This window comes from Serinus canaria, chromosome 5 (assembly GCF_022539315.1).
Source record: "Serinus canaria isolate serCan28SL12 chromosome 5, serCan2020, whole genome shotgun sequence".
NCBI lineage: Eukaryota > Metazoa > Chordata > Aves > Passeriformes > Fringillidae > Serinus > Serinus canaria.
In genome coordinates, this window is record NC_066319.1 from 3,292,406 (window position 1) to 3,305,934 (window position 13,529).

Sequence of the window (13,529 nt, forward strand, 5' to 3'; positions counted from 1 at the left end):
GATGCATTTTGGCTCAGATACAGTCTTTGGAACATCCTAGTGTTGGATGGGTGGAGCAGATCCTTTTGTTTTATAAGAAAAAACACAAATGGACTCTCAAAACGAAAGGAAAATAATAATTTTTTGTTGAAGGTGAGAGTTTGTGTCTTTGTTCTTTGCAGATTGTGCAGGTGAAGTGTTTATATGGTTTGAATGTTTATAAACACTACAGTGATGCTAGCTTGATGTAGTAGTGGTATTTTCATTAGAATAAATGAGTTTACTTTTCTGGTGGGATGTGCAAGCTTAAAAACATCCAGAGCAACAATAAACAGCTGTAAATTCAGAGACAACTCTAATTAGGGGAAGGCTGAAGCAATTAAGATGGGTAAACTCTATTGATCATAACTGAACAAGATAGATCCAGATGACAGGAGTGGTTTTACAGTGGGTGCCCTGACATGGTTAATGACTGCTATTGATTTAACTGTAATGACTGTAGTATTTTACTGGGTAGGAAGGTTAAATCAAGTTCTATATAGGGCTTCTCAAAACCATAGTACAACCACTTGGAGAGCTGCTTGTTCAATCAGAAATATCTTATTCTGTGGCTGTCACAGCTGGCATGTCCTCCTTGGGCCTGAGTGCATCCTCTGACACAGAGCCCTGTACCTGCTGGCCAAAACAGATCCTGCAATTCAAATTTTCTCTCTTCCTGAGCTGTTCTCTGCCTCACAGCTCCTAGATGATGATTTGTATAGCTTCTTTCCTATCTGTTTCTGTTCTCCACTCTATTGCTTGTTGACAACAGATGTTAGAAAGCTCAGAAAACTAACTGTAAATATGGACTTCTGTCATAAATTCACCCCAAAGCATTTTTTTTCAAAGTCCTGAGAAAAAGAATTCATGGCAGCTGCACAGCATTTATAATTCCATTTGGTAGGGATAGAACTTAAAATCTTAATGGTTGCATGGGACAGTGAAGTCCTAGAACATAGTAGCAGTTACTGTTACTCTATTCAGCAGTTTAGATTGGAAGAATTACAATTTTTTTCCTTAGTGAGTGGCTTGTCTGTTAAAATGATGCATGGCAGTGTTATGCTCTTTGGAAAGAGCACTGATTTTTATAGTTTGGAGAAGGAGATGAAGAAAACTGCCTTTAAAACAAGGGTCACGATGCATCATTCTTGTGTTTCACCACATAACCTGCACTTTAAGATCAGATTTTTGTCCATTTATATTGACTGTTCTTACTAGTGGGTATTTGTCTTATATCATTTTAGTTGGGTTTATTTGTTATCTGGAAATATTAGCATAGAAATCACAGATGCAAAAGCAAATACAAATAAATATAGGTTATAAACTATATACACAAATAAATGTGTATACAGTTATTATGTTGATAATATTTCTCACTCAAGGAGTTGAGACTTGGTCATGTGTTTAAATACAGAAACATTTTGGATCATCCAAGTATAAGCCCTGGATTCAGCATTCATTTGGAATTCCTCTCAGATAAGAATATGCAAGCTAAATTGCTGTTCAGCATCCCTCATTTTTATTGGATTTTCTCCAGTTCCCTGCCTTTTTTGTCTTTTTAGAAAGTGGCCATGTGTGTTTTTCACTCTGATGTGCTTATTCATTTGAAGTGGGCATAGTGAAAAGTGTGCCTCACCACTGTGTCAACACCAGTGCTCTGTGGAGGCTACTGGCATTTTTTAAACAGTCTTTGAAGTGCATGTTAAAATGTTATAGAGCCATTTTTAATCAGGCATCTCTCACACACACAAATAGTCTTTTCTTCTCCACCAGGCATGCATCTCACCTTGTTGGAGGAAGCTGGGGCATTCCTTAGTGGCTGCTCAGTGAAAAGCAGCTCTTTGGAGGGGGATGCTAAGTCTATCTCATCCTGTGCAATAATTATTAATATCCCCATATTTGAGTTTTCTGGTCAAATTCACAATCTCCTGGGGGTCAGAATCCCCTTTCCCCAGCTCTTGTGCATTACAGTCCATGCCCATGCAGCAGCACTCCCTGATGGTTCCTTTTTACTTCCTTCTCTGTGATACCACCTGAGTGATTTAAACAAAGTATGCTACACTTCATGTGTTCACTTATAAAAATAAATAAATCCACACAGCACCACCATAATATAATTATCTGCTCTCAGGAAAGCCTGAGGCAACAGAGGGTTCTTCCCACTGAGATGTAAGGATGTGAGGAGTGTTTCAGAGCACGTATCTCTGGTCAGTCTGCAAACTCAGTGCCTCTGAAGAATAAGAGGAATTAAAAATGAAGCTTCATTTTCCAGTCCTACTTTTTCTGTCTTCCAAGCTCCCTTTGGAACCTCACTTAAAACCCACATGGTTGTAGCAGCTGGGGTTTATTTTCTACCATACCTCCTCTTGTGAGTCTATGTTGCTGCAGTGTTCCTCTGATTTTAGGTAGAAATACCTTCCTAGGATTAACAATTAGACATGAGTTCAGTAAGTTGGGGCTCCTTTTTTGTTTCTGTTTGATTTTTTTTAAATTTTATTTTATTGCAGAGGTCTTTTTTTTAGGTGGCTACATGGAGTTTTAGCCCTGTAGAGCCATGTGTAAGAGCTGTAATGGTGCACCAGTGCTGCTGTAGTCCTGCTTTTATTTTCTCATGCAGATAATCAATGGAAGTTCTCTAAAACTGTGTGGTTTTGTTCCATGTGCTCTGCTTCAAAGGACAGAAGTGTGTTTGAGTCTGTTCAGAATGTTTTGGTGTCAAAAACGTTGGGGGTTTTTATTTAAATAATCCTAACATCCTTTAGGAGGAAAGAAATGAAAAACAAATCTTAAAAAATTGCTGTTGAGATGACTTGAAGGCATTGGTTGACCCAGTGGTGATGGAGTCTCTTCCAGGCAAGGAGTGGCAGATGCCTCATGCCACACCATTCATCTAGCAGGTTCCAAAGCCTGTGCAGTGGGGTGTCTTTAAAGCCTGTGCTGCTTGGGTTGCTTTTGTAATCATTCCAGTCATCAAATGCAGACTTTTTATAAGGTTCTAACTGACAAATCTCAGCTACTGAGGAACAAAAATTGAAAGGATTTGATGTATTGCAATAAACCCACAATTTCCAGGCATTTTTGTGTCCTCCAAGGGAGCGTTTGAAGCGCAGCAAGATTTGAGCTGCCTTAACCAAGAGTGCAAAGCTCTAATTGTGGATTTGGGCCTTTGCAGATAAAATGGAACAGGGCATTTCTTTGGCAAGTTCTTGTTTTGCTGCAAGCAGATTTAGTTCACTTCTGACCAGGATCACAGTTGTGCCTGGGGTGGATGGGAACAGCTCAGGGGTGTGGGGGAAGGAAGGAGGGAGTGGAGGTGCAGTGGTTTTATGACACTGAGCATTAGGACACTTTCTAAGCAGCTGTTCTTTAGGTAAATCAATACTGTGGGGTCTCTTTACTTCTCCCCAGCTTTAACTACCATAAAAGAACTTAATGTAAAGCTGTTCACAGCTTATCTCACCCCATTGCTATGTGAAACTCCTAACACAAACGCTTTTGTGCACTGCAGCCATAACACACTAATCTTCTGAACTTCCTGACCCATAAAACTGATTATTGCTACATGTAAAATTCATCTGGAAGTATCCCTCTGTATTTAGCCTTATGGGTGTTACATTGCAAAATCCCTCCTTTGCAGTGGAAGGGCTGCCAGGGAAGGGAAGGACAATGGGGCTGTAGATGGATGTTAGTATTGTACTGTACCTTCATATTGTGGATTTGCCTTTATTTGGAGCTGGTGATTCAACAGATGCAGTGTCCTGATTTTTTTTTTCCCCCTAGATTACAATTTCAAATTTTTAAAATTTTTTTTATTTTAAATTGGAGTGTTTCTGGCTGTTCTTACTTGCCATTAGCAGTGGGTCAGACACTAATTTCCTATACAGCTGCATGGGCAGGTAACTGAGAAACATCACTTGTGAAAGGAGGACAGGGAGGGTGTTAGGGACGAAAAGAAAGCTTTACCGTTGCAGTTGTGATTCTTTTAAGTACCTGTCATATCTGAGAGTTATGTCTGCTCACTATTCAGCAATTAAAATAAAGAATGAGAAGCAGCTTGCAGGATTCTTTGATAAAGGGTGGGGGTTAAAATGCACCAGAGGCAAAACAGGAGAAATAACAGTCCACGAGGATCTTTTCCCTCTTTCTTTGTGGATAATACATAGCTTTCTTTTAAAAAAGCCATGTGATTCTTGTCTAATCTGCAGCAAAGATAGTGACATCAGCAGCTTTGCATTTGTACATCACAAAGGGGGTGGGTTGGCTGCACTCTAAGGTGCAGATGAACCAAAAAGCTCAAACAAGAGTTATGTTTCTACCTTTTTTTTTAATCATCAGACTAACATAATATAGCTAATCATCAGGCTGAAAAAAAAATTTACAAATTTTTAAAATTAAAAAAAATTTACAAATTTTTAAAATTAAAAAAATTAAAAATTTTTAAAATTAAGTGAACAGGTCGTTTTAATTTTGAACCACAAACATTTGTGTTAAATGATGCTCTCCCCAAGCCACTTTTATTATTAGCATTGTTCAAAATTGCAAGTTGTCACATCCACCAGCCTGTAAATTACCCGTCCTCTGTGTTGCCATAGTTACACAGTAGCCACTAAAATACAGGCTCCAGTGTAAAAAGGCAAGCTCAGACTGAGACTCATTTATTTGAAGGTTTTGGCAGCAGAATATCTCCACAAAGTCTTTGTTTTACAGCCTTTGAATTCTTGCATTTTAACTCTTTCAACTAACGTTGCAGTGTTGTGCTGAAAGGTGTGTTTGATTTAGGACAAGGGTGTTCCAGCTGAGTTAATCAATATAGAATGGTGTAGTTGACTTCTCACCTCCTACTTTTCTCTTTGGTTTTGGGCTGAATTATCCGTGATTTTCTTGAGGTGAGGCTAAGGCAACAGCATCCTGTCCTGTCCATTTTCTCCATCCTAAAGTCTTCCTACCTCCTTTCCAGAACAGGATCCTTTGCTGGCAGCAGAAAATCCTGGCACCACTCAGCTGCTGTGATTTCCCATACTAGGAAAAAAAAAAAAATAAAATCCCACATCTTCGTCAGAATGCAGAGGTCTTGGTAGAGTCCTGTCAGAAAATATTTATATTAGATTAAAATAAGAATTTTGAATGTTTACCAGCAGATTTCTTTATCAACCTCATATTTTTAAATAGCCATCTCTATTCTGTTGGAAATAAGGGGAAGTAATAAGCCCCCCCTTGCTCTACAGTGCTAAATAAAGAAGAGTCAGATTAATATTACATATCTTGTCTCAGTTCCTTAAGCTCTTAGCTGGAGATACCAGTGGATAAATTGCTGTTTTCTTTACCATTCCTATTGAAAATGTTTTTCTATACCACCACTCCCCCCACATTTAAAAAATTAAAAAAAAATTACCAGCATTCCAAATATTTTGTTCTAAAACATTTTTTATGCGTCCCATTCACATAAAACAATATTTGCTGCAGCAGTCTCATTGCTGAACCCCTCTATAGAAGCAGAGTGGGGAAAATGCTTTTAGGGGTTGCTTTCAGCTGGGATCAGGCAGTGCCATGTGGTCCCTCTGAGTGCAGGGATGCTGGCATCAGCTTTTCCTTGGTGGGCTGTGGTTCCTGACCTGGAGGCTCCAGCCTGCCTGGTCACTGCCATCAGCTCACAGCTCTCCCAGATGACCCAGCCCCAGCACACAGTCTTGACCTCTCGCTTTTTCAGCACTTCAGAGGTTAATTTTGTTGAGGGATCAGATTTCTTTCCAGGGGAAGTTTCTGATGATCACCTTCTAGCTGGGTTTTACTTTCCAGTGTCTCTCAGAGCTGCTGACTCTTTGTGGAGGTCTCTATTGGAAAACAACCTTGCTCCAACTTTTTTTTTTTTTTTCCAAGTCTCTTCCTAGATAGTCAAGTTACAGGCTGGTTTATTTAAGGGGGGGCATTGGATGGTAGCCTAATGAAGGTATCAACCTGCAAAATAAATCTGAGCCCCTTTCCTGGAATTCTTCATGGGCAGCAAGGTGGAGAAGTGCTTTGGCTGGGGAATATTGCAAGGTAAGAGATTTTCTGCACTTTTGAAAACACGGGAGTGTGTTGTGTTACACCTTTGAGTCAGGAGGTTTAGCTTTGCAAACGCTGGTAGCAGTGGAAACACTTCAGCTGATGGATAAATCTGAGCAGCTTTCTCCCTGCACTGCTTCTTTTCCATCTCTGTATGCTGCATGAAATCAATACATTTTTACTAGATTGCAAATATTTGAATAACATGGTAGAAAGTTTCCTAAGTGAGGACTGACAGCTATTGCTGCGTTTGCTTTTTCTGCCTTCATTTTGTGATTCTCTGAGGTTTATTGATACTCAGAGGTTGCAATCTAGCTGGCTATCTTTCCACTAGTGCTGCAGGCTTTTAGCCTCAGAAAACTATGGGGCTTTTGTTATATTTTAGCACTCTAAAGTCTGGTTTCAGTGCAAAGGAGGAGCCTCTGTGGGAATGAGCTCACCCTGCAAGGAAACAAAGGCGAGTGTGAGTCTGTTTCAGGCCAGATCCCAGCCCAGAGTGCACTTGCTTTTTAGGACATAATACCCAGTTCTTATTCTCACTCCTGTGCAAATTTCTGGCGGCTTCCTGATTTGTCTGAGTAAGGTTGTAAGATCTCTTTTTCCTTTTTGTACTTCCTTCCAAATAAGCCTAATTTTAAAGGCTCACATGAACCAGGAGTTGCTATCTAGAATGTTGCAGTTCTGCCAGGACAAAAAAATCTGCTTTTGGGGTTGGTAGTAGCTGACATCTTCCAGGCAGCAAAGAATAAAACATTTTACTTGATTATGTGCCTGTTTGTTCTGTAAATCACTGGTGGGATAACAACTGTTGTTTTTCAGTGCTTTGGCTTCCTGAGTGATAGTGCTGTGCCCTGTGATCAAATTAACACATTTTTATTGCCAAGTTCAGCGTTTATTTTAAGGCATATTTCAGCAGGCTGTCATGCATTCAGAAAGAGAATTTCTGTCGTTTTTCTCCTTTTTTCCTGGTGGGACAAGCATTATCTTTGTCGCCATGTGCTCAGCTACAGCTGATGCTGCTGTGAGACAGGAGCAGTTCTCAGGTGTGAAATCACTTGTGCTGTGCCCAGGTTTTGGCCTTGATCCATTTATGTGGAAGCTTTGCTGTGTCTTCTGAGTAGGGAAAAGCAGAATTGCTTGGAGTTTTCGTGCATATATGCCTTGTCTTCAGTTTGTGCCTGTGTCTTTCTTGCTTGGGGTTGGTCACAGACCTGAAAGATTTTTTGTCAGTGGTGGAGTTCCAGTGTTAGGATGGATTAGGAGGAGATGGGAAGAAAAGGAGCCATATTCTACCTGCCAGCTGCAGCTTTGGCTCTGGGATGTTCAGGATCCATCTTTTCCTGGCTGAGGCTGTCCAGTGGTCCCCCCTGGAGTGACCCTGATCAGGAGGCAGATCCAGCCCCTTGAGACTTTCAAAAGCACCCTCAGCAGCAGGGAATTGAAATGCATCTTGCACAGCTTTGTTTCCATGCTGCCCTTCCTTCCTTTCCTTCCATGTTTTTGTTACATATTCCTGTAAGAATTTAGCTCATCTATTCTTTTTTTTCTTCTTCTCAGTGTTTAACCCTTTTTTTATTATGTTTTGGAGCCTCTACCAGGTACCAGTAGGTGCTGGTGAGCTGCTGAGGTCTCACCAGCTCAGCCCAGTGTTGGAGGAGCTTGAGGTGGGTGTCAGAAACTGTCACTGTGTTCAGTGGATGCTTCCCCCTTCTTTGAGTCTTAAATTGTGTCTTTGTACGGGGAGGTGATGTGATCCAGAGTTTCTGCTTTTGTGGGAGAAGTAAGTAAGTAGTAAGAAGAAAGTGCTGGTAAGTAAGGCAGGGGAGGAAAGCTGCACAATCAGGTTCTTGGTTTTCACAGCTCTCCATCCCCTGGGCAGGCCACCTTCTCCTTCTCTGCCTGCCTGGAGTGAGGAGGTGTTTGGGCTGGGACCTTGCTGAGAGGCATATTGCAGTGGTGACCTCCAGCCAGAGCTTTGCCGGGGCCTCCTCCCCATTCCCTCATCCCCTGGTGCTGGGGGAGCTGCAGGGAGCTGGGGCAGTCCATCCCTGAATCCACAGTGGGCTGGGCTTCACCTCTGGGTTTGTTCAGTCCCTTGCTGTCATGTGGGCTCCTACAGGGATTTCTTCTCTGGAAGGCACCCGAGGCTTTGTATGTAAACGAGGTTTTCTGACTTTGATGAGAAGACTTTTCTCTCACTGTCATGGAAACAAAGGCAGAACAAACAAAGCACATTTTTTTAAGGTGATGACTGAGCTTTAACACTGACCTTATGGTGATATGAAGACCCTGATTTTGTTTCCAGCTTTCTCTGCAGTCATTGCAGTGACACAGACACGAGCAGGGATGAGCATCACTGCCATGGCTTCCAAAGCAGGGAGGTGAGGGTGCAGCTGGCTCTGTGCTCCCAGTGCAGAGCTGCTCTGCAAACAGCTTCATAAACACAGTAAGTCTTCAGGCAGAGCAGTAGCTGGGAAAATATGGTTTATAGGTTGTGAATGCAAAAAAAAAGGGGCTGGCAGCTGGTTGTAGTTTAGTACATTGAATTTTGCAGACTTAGCTGGGAGTTCCTCCAGCACCTGGGTCACATGCAGTGCCTTGCTTTTCTCCTCTTCCCCCCAGGCTGTGGAGGTACCAGAGGAACCCTGGTTGTGAGCAGTGGCCAAAAAAACAAGTTCCACCAGTCAGGCATTTTGCAACTGAGTGCAGTTGTGCTGGCTGCTGACCCCAGAGAGCCAAGGGGCTTGGAGCAAAGGTGTAGGTGAAGAAGGGACCTTTGGAATTTCAGCTTCAGAGCAGGATGTGATGAGTTTTGGTGGAAAGTCGAATCAGCTCATGAAACTTTAGGGTTTTCTAACTCCTTGAGATCAGGTGGATTTTTAGTAGGTCATTTGTGTGTTTGTGTGTGCTCAGCTGTGTTCCTCAATGGCTTGGTCAAATTTAGATTTGAAGGGACAAAATAAAATCCAGTGTTATTTTTATAAGGCTATTAGCACTGATCTAAGAAGATTAAATGAAAAGAGCATTTGCAGCTGTTTAGCTTCTCCAAATCTTTTCTTCCCCAAATTTTTCAGCGCTGAATAATTTTGTTCTGTGAGTTATTCCCTTTACAAATAGGTATTTTAAATGTAAATCCTGAAATCTTATCTTGGATGAATTCTAAACAGAGCTTGACAGAGAGCTGCAGTTCAGCTTGCTGGCAGTAACTCCAATAGCCACTAAACATGAAAATGTCTGAGTAGCTCACAGCACACTTCCAGCACTTCAACTCTGCACCAAAAAAAAATGTCTTTTAAGGGATTAGATTCTGCTCCAGAAAGAACAACTGGAACAGCTCTGTGTTCTTTTTTCCTGGTTTGCTTTTCTTGGTCTGATTTTACTGAAGTGTTTCAAGGTAACAATCCTGTCCCTGGGCTCCTCTTTTGGTGAGAAACAAAGTGGTTTATGTTAAAATACCTAGAGTGAGATGTAAGAAGAGAGTAACTGGAGACGTGGGGGAGGTGGGTGATTAATAGCAGCGTAAAGCACATTAATTAAATTCACTTCTCTTGAGGTAGATTTCTAGCCATTCTTTTGCAAATGGTTGTGTTTCAGTTTCAGAGCAGTTTGAAAGGAAAACTGTGCAAGGGTCTGTGTGTGCTTTCTGGATTTCTGGCCCAGCTCTTGCTACTGTAGGAAATCCCAGGAGAAAACACTGGAAGCTGTGGTATTTACTGTCTCATGTTATAGCACATTTAATTTTTCCTTTTAAATTTGAAGATGCTGTGAAGTTTCCATCATTTTGTACCTTGATCTTTTTCGTTGCTGTTGTTGTTGTTGACCTGTCAACTCATAAATAGTTAAATCATTAAATAGAAGAGGATAATTGCCATGTTTCCACTTGAAATATTGTAGAGCCCCAAGGCCCTTTCTTGGACAAATGTATATTTCAGCAGCTCATTTCAGTTTTGGTTTTGAGTGAAGATCCAACAAAATTAAACTCCACACCCATCCATAGAGAAAGGTGCATTTTCAGCCTTCAACAATAGCTTTATTTAGAAGGATTTTAATGACTCCTCTGCAAAGGGGGAAGATTTCTGCAGTGAGAGGGGCTGTCCTGAGGATCACAGAATGACTTCTCGTGCTGTCCAAGCTGACAAAGGAGAGCCAATTGTGTGGATGATGATTATGCAAGATGGAAAAGTGCTGATAGACTGTGGAAAAATACAAGTCTGAGCCTAACAGCTTTGCAGAGCTGTTTGAAAAAGCAGCTTGGAGCAGTGGATCTGGGGCTGCACGTGGGTGATGTGTAGCAGCAGGGCTGTGTTGGGGTGAGCAGAGTGAGGTGGGGAGGCACAGGAAGCTCCTTGGGCTGCTTGCTTTCATGGAGAGCAGGAGGCAGCACCATGGCATTTTATAAGGGGTGGCAGGGGTGGGTTTCAGGTGGGTGGTTGTATAATTTTCTTTTTTTTTTTTTTTTTTTTTTAATTTGCAAATTTCAGTAATCAAAGTAACGTTTCAGGTGATTGATCAAATAAAGAAAGGAAAACCCAAACATTTCAAGTTCAGGTTATGGTTGAGTAGACTTCTGCTGACATCAGAAGTTTTTAATTGCACCAGCTAAATTACAAAGATGCTATCTGGGCTCTGGGAGCCAAGAACACCATAATTAGAGCTGTTAGATGCCCCATTCTGCCTCCTCACTTTTGACTTTAACCATCAAGGCGCTGGATCCAGGTAAAAATGAACTAATTTAGGTGGAGGAGGGCTTGGGGTGGTTTCAAGAGCAGCTGGAACAAATGGCTCAGTTTGTGACTGGTCCTGTCCCCTGGAGGAGCCACAGCCTTGACCAGAATGTGTGGGTTCATTGCATGACTTTAGGGCTGTTGGGTGCTCATAAAGTGCCTTCCATTGGCATTTAGTTCAGAGAGTTCAGTGGATTCCACCAGCCCTCTCTAGAGCTGTTTCAAAGGGCAGCATCAGCAATTGTTCATGTAGGTTTACAGAATTATTTTCAGTTTCTTAAGGTGTTTTCATGTTTTCTTACATGCTGTTGTTTTTTCTAGCTGAAGTGATGTTTATTAACTAAAGCTCGCTGGGTTTAGACAGGTCTGTGTGTTTACACATCCTGCCTTGTCAGAACAGCTGAACACCAGTGCCCATGAGAGCTGTGCTGCTTGGCTTGTGGCACCCAGAATCTATCCAGACATCTATCTTCAGGCCTCAGAACAGCTAATCTTTTTTTAATTTAGTAACACATTACTGAGCTTGAAAATACAGAGTTGGAATAGTTGATGGTTTCCACCAGGACATAAAGGACCTAAAGCCCAGGGTACACAGGAGGGGAAACCACAACCATCAATGTATTCAGGTGCATGTTCCTACCTTTGTCCTCAGGCACGTGTCCCAGTTCAGAAGGGCACTCAGATATTTTCAGAATGCCTTACATTGCCCAGCTGAAGCCAACAGGACTGGCTGATGGCAGAAAAACTGCTTATGGTTAACATTAAACACATTCTTTAGGTGCTGATTAACTGGGGTAGTTTGAGAATTGTGAGTGCTCAAAATGAAATGTTTCAGTTCCTATACATTGAAGGTGGGACTAGGAGTCACACAGAGAACAAATATTGTATTTAATTTTTTTTTCCTGTCCACTGCCACATCTCCATGAGAAGGAAATGAAACCATCAAACACAGAAGGCATTGGCATTGATGATATTATTACTGTTATGATTGTTATTTTTTATAGGTTCAGAAATAGAAAATGAGTTTGTTGCTACACAAAACTTTGGAAAACAAGAAGCATCTTTTTTTATTCAGTGATTTTATTAGCTATTTTAGTACCTTATTTGTAGACTTACCTAGGAATTGTAAATGTTTTATGTGGTAGATTTGGAAAGAGAAATAAATATCAGTCATAGGACCTGTTTTCAGAACTGAAATTTAGAAGTAATATGGCTTTCAATATTTTGCCTTGTGATATTTAATTGCCTTCTCTAAATAAGAAGGTGCTTCAAAGAAGTCTTTCAGTCCTTCTCCAGATTTTCAATTCCCCCCCTAACATTTCTTGGCATGGGCAGCACATCTTTCATTCAGTTATGCTGGAAAAGATTTTTCAAAACAGCAAATAAAACTGGTGTGTCAAATTTGCCTGCCTGGCTTTCTCTGATTCAGGAGGTCTCAACGTTGTTAATTTTATTTTAACATGGATTTCTATTTTGTATTGCACCTTTTATCCTGGTGAAGGCCAATCTGGAAAAAAATTCTCTCTTTCCTTTGAGTTGTAGCATCACCAAGACTGTAGACTGCAGCATTCCTTTCCAATCACAAGAGCTGGAGTGTCTGCAGGTTTATCAAATAGCCTTTGGAAAATCTTGGAAATCCTGTGACTGGGACAGTCCTGAGATCAGTCAGGGCTGGCTGCAGTGAATTCTCATGAGCTGCAGAAAAGATAGGATGTGAAGGGGGATGAAGGTGAGACCCCAAGGCTCCATCAAAAGGGCCTGTGGCAGGGGCCAGCAGTGTGTTGTGGTGTGTCCCTGTCCCTCCCCATCCCTGTTCCAGCAGAGCAGTGTGCCTGAGCACCCCAAATTTCCTTTCCTGGCTTGCTGGAGCTGTTGATCTGAGCCTCCCAGCTGGCTCCTCCACAGGGATGTGGGAGAAGGGGCACAACTGGCTGTGCTGACCCATGGATGAGGACCTTGCCTGGGAACAGAGCAGTCAGCAAGGAGCACTGCCAGCTGGAACCCTTCCTGTGGCATGCAGAGGAGGATGTCCCCGTGGCCACACTCATTTGTGGTTCAGCAAATTGTGCTGCTCTTCAAGCTGTGCTCAGCTCCCTAAAAGGCCTTGTATAGGTGTGGGTGAACACAGCACTCCCAAGTAAGAAAAAGCAATTAAAACTATTAAAGCAACATTAAAAGTCATGCAGGAAGGTGTTTTGTAGTGCTAAGTGGGGAAAAATGAAATGCTTTCCATTTCAAAGCTGACAAAGTTTATGTAGAAAGGCTACAGTAAATCAGTGTGAAGCTATGAATAAAGTTCAAGCAGACAGAGGTAGTTTGCCTTTCTTTACACAGTTCTCTTAGCACAGATTAAGGCAGTTCAGGTTTAAAAGCAAATGTTAACTGCTCAGTATATTGATTTGTGAATATAGCTCACACTGCCCAGCCAGAAACCTCTGTGCAATCTCTGTTACAAGTCTGTAGAACAAACAGGAATGCAACAGGGAGGAGAGTCTGGAGATCCCAAAATCTGAAGCTGAAGTTATAAATAGCTAGAGAGCTGCCAGGTGATGAGCTCTTAACCTTTTGCAAATGACCTATGAGATATAAATATATATTTACAATTCCAGATTTCCAGCAATAGTTATCCAGTGGACTGAAATGTCTTCACAGAGCTCCTTCCTTCCAGGATAATATTTCAGTCCCAGCTTCATTGTTCTTGGAGATGGAGCACTTGTAAGCCAGTATATAAATCTCTTCCTT

General features: G+C 41.6%; 1 protein-coding gene across 6 annotated transcripts in view; it reads left to right on the top strand.

Annotated features, from left to right (window-relative positions):
* The window catches only part of NAV2 (neuron navigator 2), a 380,173-nt gene that overhangs the window by 312,131 nt on the left and 54,513 nt on the right, over positions 1–13,529 (top strand). The gene's annotated exons all lie outside the window — the stretch shown is intronic.